Source organism: Rhincodon typus, chromosome 19, assembly GCF_021869965.1.
Source record: "Rhincodon typus isolate 14 chromosome 19, sRhiTyp1.1, whole genome shotgun sequence".
Lineage (NCBI taxonomy): Eukaryota > Metazoa > Chordata > Chondrichthyes > Orectolobiformes > Rhincodontidae > Rhincodon > Rhincodon typus.
In genome coordinates, this window is record NC_063350.1 from 23,295,587 (window position 1) to 23,303,476 (window position 7,890).

Here is a 7,890-nt window from a genome sequence, read left to right on the forward strand (position 1 = left end):
TGAGCTGAACTCTAACAACCCCTTATTTACCAGCTGGGAGGTACAAATTGGCAAACAAGAGGCTGAAGGATGGAATCCAATGTTTTCCAACTACCATGTCATTTTGCCAGAGGGCAGCCTTCTCACCACAATGCTGATGAATCACTCATTGCTAATTAAGGGCCTCTTTTTACCACTGCTGGCATTTTACCAGCAGCCCTCCATGACAGATTGGTGGGGGAAGAGGGAGACAGACAACCGGGTCATCCCCCTTTAGCCCTGGGGGTTCATGGAGGGGGCTACTTGTGCTACATGACCCATAAAAAGTGGAGCTGATGTCCTGTAAATGACTATTGGGGAGTCTGGCACCCCTGGCATTCCATGCCATTGTCGGTATACCCATTACATGGATGAAATGTAACCCACTGATTCTACCTGAGGCTGCTGTTTCTCTGAAGGTCCTGTGCAGATATGGGAACCTGTAGAGAACCCTTCTTCTCTTTCCACTCTTAGAATGTCTTAGAAGGTCCTCTTCTGCATCGCCATTCTTCATTCTCCCCCTCATGCTCGAGGCCAAGGCAGACATAAAATACCACCTCACACAGATTTTTCTTCTTCCACTAATGCATGCCAAGATTTGTCATCCAAAGCAGAACCAGCGGAGGATGCTCTGTATGGCCCATCTGCAACTTACCCCATTGACAGTCAGCAGCTTTCCACCAGTCATACTGGAGACGCTAGAGTGAAGTGAAAGTGAAAGTTACCGTAATTGAGAGGTCCATGAGCTGCTCCCACATCGGACAGGGACGGCTGGTGGTAAATTCACCATGTCTCAGACAAGGGGCAGTGCCTTTGTGGTGACCTCAGCTAGAGCAGGAATTGAATCCATGCTGTTCATGCCACTTTGCATCACAAATCAGCTGTCCAGCCAACTAAGCTAACCAACCCCCACCACTGCATGGGAGCACCAGGTCTATTCGGCATCAAGTGAATTTATACATACAAAAGTACAAATTAGGAGCAGAATAAGCCATTTTGCTCCACGAGCTGGTGTTATACACAAGAAGATAAATGTTTTTGAACACAGTCCCAAGTCCGAACTTTTAAAAAGAGCTTTGTTTCAGTTAACCACACTTCATAAAACTCACATCTGCTGATTAATAGTCACCCACACCTGTACAACCAATTCAATTGGGATCTCTTGTGGCACAGTGGTAGTGTTCAAGTCCCACCTGCTCTAGAGGTTTGTAATGACATCTCTGAACAGCTTGATTAGAAAAATAGGTTAAATTATAATCAACCTGGAGCAGGTGGAACTTGAACCTAGGTCTCTTGGCCCAGGAGTTGGGACATTACCATTACACCACAAGAGAGCCTCCACTGAACAGGTTAATTGGAACAACAGGTTAAATGTAAAAAAAAAACCAATTCACACCTAATTTGCTCTTAATTAATATATCCATCACCCGTTTCCTCCATCCATTAGATCTGAAGCATCCCCCGGACCATATTAGAAGAGAGTGGATTCGTTTTCATATTTTAAAATAACCAATATGTAATAACACAAAATACACACAATCACAACATTACATAGTGGCTTCTTTTGGTTTTTTTGCACATCAAAGTTCCAAGCATCCTTTTTCCAGTCATTTCAACAGTTTCTCCGAGTTTGCTTCTTTCTTTCGAAAACAATTAGATAATCTTTTACCATTCACACATTTTGTCGACCAAATGTTATCCTGTACTGGCTCATTTTTGATGTAGCTCTGGACTGGCTGCTGTATCCCTTTTCAAGATTTCTTCCAATGTTTTCAGTAAGTAAACGCCATAGGTACCACCTAACCAAAACTGAAAGCTCGTGGCACAAAAGTACCTTTTACAGCTCTCCTGATCTTTTTAGCTTTCATGGTAAAGGGAACATTTACCTCCCTTTCTCAAAAGAAAAATTATGAACCTTGCTGCACATTGGATCACGTCACAGAGACTTGCATAAGAAGGAAAAATAAGTAAAAGAACCTCTTTCTTGGCATCTCCCAGTGATGTAAATTTTGAAACACAGTACTTCACTTTTAATGTTTCAATGTTCTGTTCACGCATATAATATGTTCCACCTTGGGATTTTTCATGCAATAGCCACAAGCTATTAAGAAGCCTAATGGAATGTTAGCTTTTATTGCAACCGGATTTGAGTACATGAATTGCTATAATTGTATAAAGCTCACCTGGAGTACTAACTATGTGCAGTTTTGATCTCCTTACCGCAGGTAAGATATTATTGCCATAGTGGGAGTGCAATGAAGATTCATCAGAACTGTTCCTGGGGTGACAGACTGTTCTATGAACAGAATTTGGGTAAACTGCATCTGAATTCTCTGGAGTTTGGAAGGACAAGCAGTCATCTCAATGACACCTACAAATGCTTAAGGGATAGGCAGAGTACATGCAAGTCAGATGTTTCCTCTGGTTGGCAAGTTCGGTGGGGGGGTGAGGGGGGGCTTAATTCATAGGTGATGAATCTTTGGAATTCTATGGATTTCTGATTACCAATGGCATAAAGGGTTATGGGGGTGGTGTGGGTAAAGGGCATTAAAGTGTTTGATCATACAAGATAAATTAATTGGTGGGAGTAGGCTCAAAAGACTAAATGGTCTACTTCTATTCTTATATTCCTCATATTGCCTTCAACTTGTACTTCAAAACTGCCATCTGGCCTCTTCTACGTGCTTAGCCAATTCAGCCATCCAATTAGACTTTACACACTCCCCCACTTCAATTTTCAAAGCTGCTGCACTCTTTTTGTGAGGCCCTACTTTTGACTAATAGCAATGCGGTTACTGTTTTTCAAATAGGATGGCTGATATTACATTACACTGGAACCATTCTACCTGATATCCAATCCAATGTACTTGAAATCCCCAGAACATTGATTTCCAATTTTGAATTCTGCTTTCAGCTCATTTATGACAATGTTTTCAAATATACTGCTACCACCCCACAAAGAAAATCATCTACAAGCATCAAAAACATGCTTGAAAGCTGCCTCTCATAGTGCCAGGAAAACATGACAGGGTCAGTTTTTAACTGAAGGCAGCCTAATTTTAATAAGACAGACCTGACTGAAAAGAACCAAACTCAAGGCATCATTTAGAAGACCATACACACATGTACTCAACTTTCAGAATGCCCCCACTACATTTGATATATCCTTTCAAGGATGACAAATCACCTCCCTCTCCAGCTGCTCTCCCTGCAAAAATGCAGTTTTATGATCAATGATTTACAGTCCCAAGCAGTTGTGGCTAACAAAGCCAAAACATTTTCAAAATTGTTTTTCCTGCCATTGGTGAATCAACTCTTTTATCCTGCTCCTTGAGTTTTTCTCCCAAACCTCATGCCAGAAGCCTTGCTTTAGCCATGGAAGTCCCATCAGTATCCACTTACGTGGCACTTCTCTGACACCTCTGTGTATATCTGAAACTCCCCCGACCTTTGTCGTTCTTGTGTACTGGAATCTTTAGTAACTTGTGTTCTAGTTTGTTCATGCTCACCAAAACTTTCTGATTCCATGGGTGTCTGCCCCTAGTAGTAATTTGGGTTTGTCCTATATTTCTTGATCTTGTTAAACTACACCCTCTATTAGGCCTGCTGTTGTTTTTTAATAGGATTTCATTCAACAGTTTATAATCTCTTTTTAGGGTCAGATTCACTCCAAGACCCATTGTTTGAGCTTATTCTACATTAATTTGCCTTCCATCCATGTAATTCATGTTCCCAATCCATTGGCTTAACCTCCTGACCCTCATCCTGTATAATCATTCAATTTCTAATGAAGGGTCTAGGCCCGAAACGTCAGCCTTCCTGCTCCTATGATGCTGCTTGGTCTGCTGTGTTCATCCAGCTCTACACCTTGTTATTTCTGTATTGCTAATGGCTTTCCATGTTCTATTTAAAATAGTCAAATTTCTCCATTGACAAGTTCCTTCTGGCAAATATTTGAGTTTAGCACCCATTTTTGGTCGTTTTCTTTTGAGACCAATGATCTCATATTGACCATCTGAACTGATCTGCCCATCATTACACAAGATCAATTGTGGCAGCTTGATCATCATAGTTGTGCAACATTTGGGTATGTGAGGTACTTGGCTCCACAGTATAATCCTTCAAGATATGCACAATTGTAATCCAGATAAATAACCTTGAAGAGTGCACCCGAACAGTGAGGTTCCCAAGCTATAGTATTATTATTTTTTCATCTTACCAATGACCTCCCCCGGCGTCTATTATTTAAGCCCTTCTCTCTTATAATACATCATGTCTCTTTGATTAAACTGGTTTCTGGTGGCCTTACCTTACATCTTAATGCTTGCTGAATCCTTTCTGAGACATCATCTTCAATAAAAAGCCTTTCTGCCTGTATGCAGTGCATTCAAATGCTCTGAAAAAGTACAGCTAATTGTAGCTCCGTCCACATTGGGAGCTGATCACTAATTTTTGATGAAACATTAGGTTTCGTACCAAAAGCCAACAGATATGGTCAATGTCGTCTAACCATCTGCAACAAGATCTTTGCATAAATAGTCCATGCTAGTGCAGACAACAGTTTACAGTTTGGCTGATCTGCCGAAACGTTATGAACTATTTCATTCAGTCGTGGATGATTCTTCTCACATATCCTACTGCTTAAAAGGGCTTTCGACTGTCATATTCATAACAATTATGTTCATTTTAACACACATATCTCTAAATTAATCATTATAACCCATGGTTATTTCATTCTTTTGCTCATCATAAGGCTCACTTTCAGAAAATAGGAGTGGATAACTATATCACAAAACTTTACATTTTGAGTCAATTATCCTCTGCTACCACTGTTATACACTAGAAGATCATAGAATCACAGAATCCCTACAGTGTGGAAACAGGCCATTCAACCCAACAAGTCCACACCGACCCTGTGAAGAGCATCCCATTCAGACTCACCCTCCCCCATCCTATTCCTGTAACCTTGCATTTGCCATGGCCAATCCACCTAGCACTATGCATCCCTGGACACTATCGGCAATTTTGCATCAGCAATGGTACGTTCACATAACCTGCACATCTTTGGACTGTGGGAGGAAACCCACGCAGACACAAGGAGAATGTGCAACTCCACACAGACAGACAGTCACCCAAGGCTGGAATTAAACCCAGGTTCCCGGCACTGTGAGGCAGCAGTGCTGACCAATGAGCCACCATGCCATCCAAGATAACCGTTTTTGAACAGAGTGCAAATCTACACTTTTAGTGACAAAGTTATTTCAGTTACCCAGTTCTGATTTCATGCCAAGATTTTGCAGTCCAAAGTGGACAGCCAAGGTCCAGAGCTTGTTGAGGATGCCATACGAGACCATTTACAATCTGCCCCATTGGCATTCAGTAGCTTGCCACCAATCACATTGGAAACATTACAGTGAAGTGGAAGTGAAAGTTACCATATTCCTGAAGAATGTCAGACTTTTCCCTCATTAGACAGTGATCACCAGTAGCAAGTTTAACCCGAGGACCACCAGGCTTCTGAAGAAGGGCAGCGTTGAGTGAGCAGGGCCTTCATGGTGACCTCCGTCAGTACAGGAATTAAACTTGTGTTGTTTATGTCATTCTGCATTAAAAACCAGTTATTCAGCCAACTGAGCTAACCAACCTTCACCATGTCTACAAGACAGACACTAAGGGAATACTGCACCCAGCAGCATCTCAAAGCAATACAATTCCTTTCAAAGGGTCTAGTATTGCTTTCTTGTGATTGAAAGATCTATCAATCCATCCAACGAAACTATATGCCCACTAGCACCACAGCAGCAAGTATACAAGAATCTCAGAGTAATTGTGATTCTTAATATATCACCCCATGGTGGTAATGGTTGGGAGGTGGGTTCCTTCTGCCAAGGAGTAGACAGGTATATAATTGACTCAATAAACCACTCATTCTGCATACTTATGGCATGCACATGGGGCATCTGCAGTACAACCCTCCAAAAACTGTCATGACTCACACTGGAAGTGACTGGGAGCAGACCACCAAATATTTTTTTCCCCTAAACTCATCCCCTTTGCACCAGAACTACTGGTACTCCAGAACCCATCTTTCCTTTCTTGTTTGGCCTCTTCCATCTTACTACCACCTTATGACTCAAATCTTATATTAATTTCCAAGAAGCCCACTCAACTGTCTTGCTTTAAGTCTTCTCTTCAGCATTTTTGTTAAACCCCTTTCCCATTGCTCTTGTTAACCACTTTCAAGGATACAGTTTTCAAGTGTAAGCTACTCTACAGGTACAAGTAGGAACATGTGAGCAGGAGAAAGTCATTCAGCCCCTTGACTCTGTTCTTCCATTCAACGAGGTCAGAAGTCATACGACACCAGGTTATAGTAGAACAGGTTTATTCGAAATCACAAGCTTTCGGAGCGCTGATCCTTCGTCAGGTGAAGCGACTTCACCTGAAGAGGGAGCAGTGCTCCAAAAGCTCATGATTTCAAATAAACCTGTTGGACTATAACCTGGTGTTGTGGGACTTCTGACCTTGTCTACCTCAGTCCAACACTGGCACCTCCACATCATGGCCATTTAATGATGAAGTCATGGCTGATCTGTAGCCTAATTCCAAATACCTGCCTTTGGCCCATATCTTATAAAAACTTTGCTTAAGAAAAAATTATCTTAGATAGAAAGTTAACAACAGATCAAGTATCAAATGCCATTCATAGAAGAGAGTTTCAAATCGTTACCACTGTGAATAAGTGCTTCCTAATATCTCTGCTGAACAGCCTGGCCCTAATTTTTAGATGACAGTCCTAGTTTTAGAATCTCCAACCAGTGGAAATAGTTTATCTTTATCTTTATCTACCCTGTCTTTGTCTGTTAATATCTTGAAGACTTCGATCAGCTTACCCATTAACTTTCTAAATTCTAGAGAAAACAGGTCTAATTTGTCTAATCTCTCCATAATGTAACCCCTGAAGTCCAAGTAAGATTCTTGAAAAATGACCACAGCAATTCAGGTCAACATAACTTCTACATTAAAGATAATTTCAATTATGCGGTCTAGTTCACAACTCAATCTATTCAAAACATATTATTTGACAAACTAGATATAGCTGTGCACTCCATATTTTCTTTCCGAGGTAGAAAATTGTTTTCTTCTTAATAAATGTTCTAAAATGATACACCTTTTAAAATTTTGATAGATTAAGATACAATATTCCACATAATTTTCGGTGTTTGTTCTGACATTGTGAAACACCTACAGCTTTTTCTGGAAATACCTGGTAGGTTTAAAACTCAAAAGGAACCTCACCTCTTCACAGTCACCTTGACATCTCAGTTTGCCCTTCGATCTTCCAGCTGCGTGTTTTCGTCTTTGTTTGATGTCATTGGATATAATCTCCATATCAGAATCTGAAAAAAGATAAAACAGCATTCATTAAAAAAAAATGAAATCCATTAAAACTTGAGTCACATAGCATAGTGATTGCAAAACTCCTTGAATGGCTGTTTTGTTAGAAACTCGATGGTGGAAGCTCAGAGACTTTTATTTTCGCTGGTGCTTCAATAGCTTTCTCCGTTTTGGTATGGCTTCCCCACTATACAAGCAAAGTAGATATATCAAGGATTCCCATTTACTTTCCACTGTGGGGTACTGTAATATAAACAGGGTTTTAGGGTTCTTATGGCACAGTGGTAGTGCCTCTACCTCTGAGCCAGAAGGTCCAGGTTTAAGTCCCACCTGATTCAGCCATGTCTTATACGCATCTGAACTGCTCAATTAAGATACCTATAAATGGGGTATTGAGAAGAAATCCCTAGGCCAAATCTAGAATTTATATATTGACCTTTCAACCTGAAAACAGCTAGGATGCAGGAAATTCAC